The sequence below is a fragment of the Pteropus vampyrus genome, unplaced genomic scaffold (assembly GCF_000151845.1).
Source record: "Pteropus vampyrus isolate Shadow unplaced genomic scaffold, Pvam_2.0 Scaffold109, whole genome shotgun sequence".
Taxonomy (NCBI): Eukaryota; Metazoa; Chordata; class Mammalia; order Chiroptera; family Pteropodidae; genus Pteropus; species Pteropus vampyrus.
Window position 1 is genome coordinate 3,640,113 of NW_011888890.1, and position 5,094 is coordinate 3,645,206.

The window sequence follows — 5,094 nt, forward strand, 5'->3', positions numbered from 1 at the left end:
CAGATATAGAAGAGTTTGTTGCTATGGGACACTCTCCTGTTATTCAAAATTTAACATCTTGCCAAAGACACCTAAGACTGGTCTTGATATACTGCTGAAATTACTCCCTGAAACCTGGAAAAAAGTGATAGCCTATTGCAAAATGGGTAGAGGTGCTATGATTACCCTAGCAAAGTATTGAGGGAGAGGTCAAATGGTTCAGAGAGTGGGCACACTAGACTAGATTCATTATAAAAAACTAGAACTCACCAGCTGACTTTGTTGCCTAGGAGAGTCTAAAGGACACTCCCTTCACTAGAATAATAAGAATTCTCTAGTGAATGGGGTACTAACAGCATTAAGAAGCATAACAGTGAGTGTCTCTTGTAGGCTGGGGTTGCTGATATGAAAGTGAACTTCCTAATGACAAGATGAAAAGATATCAAAAGCCAAGTGGCAGCATTTAAGACAATGAGAGGAAAGATAAACATAATCGCCATACTATAAAGCCAGAATGGCCTCTGGGGGATGAAATTCACATATGCACCAGAGGATAGAAATCAATCCTACAAAGACTCAAGGGTTTGTCCCATCAGTGAAAACTTTAAAAATCAAGTGGTTCGTAGCATTCCAGACCATCCCCTCAAATATGGAAGATAAATCCTTGCCCATGCGTATAAAAGCCCAGTGCTGGGTACTAGGCTGATTCATAATTTGGAAGCAGCATATGTTTCACTTGGGAATACTTTCTGACTCATTTACTGGGTGACTCAGAAGGCCTGGAATGAGAGAGTCCTCTGCAACAAATTCAGACTGGTATAAGCAACACTCCCACTCAGACAAACAACCCAGTATATCCCACCGTGCTAGGGTATCTGCAGTAAATAAGGATGTTGTGAAGATTTTTCTGACAAGCCCCAACAGGAGAGTCACAGTGCAAACCTCTAGGTTTCTGGAGAAAGAATATGCTATCTCCAAAGAGCAGCTGCGAGCAGGCAATGAGTGCCGGATACCCAGAACACAGCCGTCCATCGTGAGCTAGGTATTGTCAGAACCACCATATCATATGTTAGGGTAGTATCATGTTTTAAAAGAGAGTCAAATGTCTATGGAGGCAAATTTGTTCGTTTTCCTGGGCAAGATGATTGCTTTCTAGGTGACATAAAACAGCAAATTAACTGCCAATGGTGTTTTACAAACTGTGGTCCTATCGCATTTAGTTTAATGAGCAAAATTGTCTTGATATTTGTATGCAAACAATTCCTTAAAAATAGTTTGTCCATTTTCTGTTAATTGTTTTTACTTCTCTCCAAAACCACCTCCCTACCTTAAAATGATATATATTTTTAAAATCCTTCTATGTTCCATCTAGTACCAGCTATGTTGCTTTGTTCTTTACACATTGATTTTAATCCATCTTGAATTTATTTTATGTGTAGTGTGATATAGGGATCTGTTTTTTTCTCAGATTAATAGTAAATTTTTCCATCACTTAACCTTTCCTTTCCCCAATGATACGAAGTATTGCCTTCACAATATGCTCATTTCTCAAATATACACGGTTCTGTTTATGGATTCTTTATTGTGTGTAATTGATCTCTTGTACTAATAGCATTCTGTTTAATTATTGTGGCTTTATATTAATTCTTGATATTTAGTAAGAGATATCTCCTTTGGTGGTGTTTGTGTGTGTGTGTGTGTGTGTGTGTGTGTGTGTGTGTGTGTGTATGTGTATGTGTGTTTAATTTTTCAAAGCCTACTACTGTGCAATTTCTTTTCCAGACAAAATTTTAATAGAAATTTTTATTGAGATAATTGTAGCTTCACATACAATTGTAAAAAGCAACACAGAGAACTCATGTCCACTTTATCCAGTTTCTCCCAAATAATATTGTAACAGTATAATATGTATAATGTCAATACTAGGATATTGTGATACAATCCACCAATCTTATTCAGATTCCTGAATTTTACTTGTATTCATTTGCGTGTATTTGTGTGTGTGTGTGTGTGTGTGTGTGTGTGTATTTAGCTCTATACAGTTTCATCACATGCTTAGATTCATTTATCCACAACCACACTCACGATAGTGGATAGATCCTTCATGTTGCCCTTTTATAACCTCACTTGCTCTCTCTGACCCGTATACCTAACCCCTGGAAACTATGAAGTGTCCTCTCTTCTAAAATTTTGTCATTTCAAAAGTGTTATATCAGTGGAATCATACAGTATGTAACCTTTGGGATTGGAATTTGTAACTTTTTTTCAGTCAGCATAATTTCCTGTAAATGCATTCAACTTGTATGTATCAAAAATTTGTTGTTTTTTTATTTCGAATTAGTATATCATGGCATGAATGTAGCACAGTTTGTTAAACTATCCATAACTTTTTGTTTGTTTTATTTTGTGGCTATAGCACTAGTGCCTAAAACAGTGCCTAACATACAGTAGGGACTAAATAAATATGTGCTGAGTAAAGGAATCTTTCTATATCAAACACAGAACGTGGAATGCAGTGGGCGCTGCAAAAAAAAAAAAATGTCATATATATAGAGTTATGGAATCAGAGGGTATTGAGAGTCAAAGTGTGTCTCCCAAAAAGATATGTTGGTGTCCTGACCCCCAGTACCTGTGAATGTGACCTTATTTGGAAATAAGGTCTTTGCAGATATAATCAAGTTAAGATGAGGTCACGCTGGATTAGGGTGGACCAAATTCCAGTGAATCATGTCCTTATTAGGGAAGAGAGAGTTGGAGACACACAGACACAAACCAAGAGAAGAAGACCATATGAAGACAGAGACAGAGATTATACTTACGCTGCTATAACTCAAAGAATGCCAAGGATTGCCAGCTACCACAGAAGCTAGGACAGACACATGGAATATTTTTCCCTCAGGAACTTTGGGAAAAAGGGAGCACGGCCCTGTTGACACCTTGATTGTGGACCTCTAGCCCTTAGAGCTGGGAGAAAATAGATTTCTGTTGTTTTAAGTTGCACAGTTTGTGGTAGTTTGTTACGGCAGTCCTAGGAACCTAACATAAAGGATGCGAAGAATTAAGCTTTTCAAGTTAATTGAGTGATCAATTAATTAATCTTATTAAATACCAGAATTAGAACTCATATTTCTTGATTCTCCAATTCAATATGCTTTCTCCTAGACCAGTACTTCTCAACTTCCTTTTCATTATTAACCCCCTAAGGAGCCTTTTTAGTCTTTTTTCCCAAATATTGCCCCCAGTAAAATTTTAATATCAGTATACCTGTCTATATAATGTGGCCCTTTGGTGGACCATAGACCATTGTAATATCTAAGTTTTGTCGTTCACCCCACCCAACCCCACTAAAGAACCAGTTTTTATTCCTTAGGGAGGATGTCTCCCACATTGATACTGCGTGCACTCACTATATTGTATTATAATCTGATAGTGGCAATAAAGGAAATACTTATGTTTCTGTAATCTGAAAAAGGACTTTAGTTATGGCTCATGAATATATATATTCCAGCTCTCCCTCTGGCCTATGGTAGGATTATAATTCTCTACCCACTTTGAAGTTAAATGAGGCCATATGACTTCCTTTAGATGCTGACCTGTGAAGTTTGATGTGTCGCCTCCAAGTTGAAGCTTTTAGAGCAAGTACACAAGTCTCCACCTCCCCTCCTCCTGCCTCTTTAATTCTGGAAACACAGAGTGCAATGGAGTGTCCCGTAACCAAGATGCCTGAGTGAGAGCGATGGGCAGAGCATCCCTGATGACTCATGGTGTAGCATGTATGTGAGTGAGAAATAAACTGTGGTGAAAAGCCACTGAGATTTGGGGGTCATTTCATACTATGAAAAAACCTACTGCATCCTGATTAATACACTGTTGCATGGGGAAAAAAGTCAGATGCATAAAATTAACTCTTCTCATTTTAATTTTAATTTAACTTAGTCCTCACAAGGAAAAACTCCAAGAAAGTTTTAAAACATAATTATAAGTTTTCTGAGTTTGTTTAGTATTTTACTCCTTATTGGTGTTATTACATATTAAAATTGAAAACATATATAAAACCAAGGTTCACTGCTCTAGAACTCTTAGTTAGAAATTTAATTCAAACATAGATCGACATGCGGGTAAATGTGTGGGATGTAGGGAGACCTGCTAGCACTCTCTGAGGGCTAAGTGCTTTTCTACACTTTCTTTGCAAAGCGTATGGTACTGGATCATGGACTTCATCACCAGTGAAAAATAAAATTATGTGTTTATTGGATTTGTGTGACCTTTTCCTCCAACAATCTCAGGGCACCGAACTTTTAGCACATTTATTCCTGAAGTAATTTTAACATGCAGAGAGGATGAGAAGGTCAGACAATTACAAGTAGTCTGCTAGCCAATGTCAGTGGAATGTATTAGGTGTCAGTAGATTTTCTATTTCAGATATTAATAAACAGGACATAAAGCTACAGTATAGCTGAGGTAAGGCAAGAGGCATGCTGGAGAATATGCTAAATAACCCCTGGGAATTGTGCAGTGTAGCAGGCCTTCTAGAGAGGACAGGAGAGGAAGCAGTGAAAAATCAATGTTTGCAAAAGTAAAAATCTAAGATTTTTATCAGCAAAGATAACTAATGCAGGAACCTCACTTGCATTCAAATATTTCTTTTTCATGTGTGAATTCAGCCATTTGTAAAAACAAAATTTTTTTTACATTTGTTTCATTAATTACTATCATTTACCTTTTTTCACTAGGAAAACATTTGCAGGACTTTGTGAATTTTTTTATTTGACTTTAATAACCACTTGAACAATTTTTAATAATGGGAATAGTTTCAGTCTAAAAACCAGAGCCACTGTAAGTATTACAGGAGTAGAAGGATGTAATATAGGAATTATGGATTATACATAGGATAGGGAGCTGATGGAGAGAGGCTCTGGAAACAGGGAGAAGATCAGAGTGATAGTCCACTGATGGCTGCAGCCTGAAGAACTAGAGCCTGGAGGAAAGAAAGCTGGAGTTAGCAAAAAGGGCAAGATGCCAGGCCACCATGACCTCCTGAGAAGGATGGCTGAGCTTTCTAAATCCCATTCAAGTTCCTCGTGGAGCTAAAACAAAACTGTGAGCCACACGGAA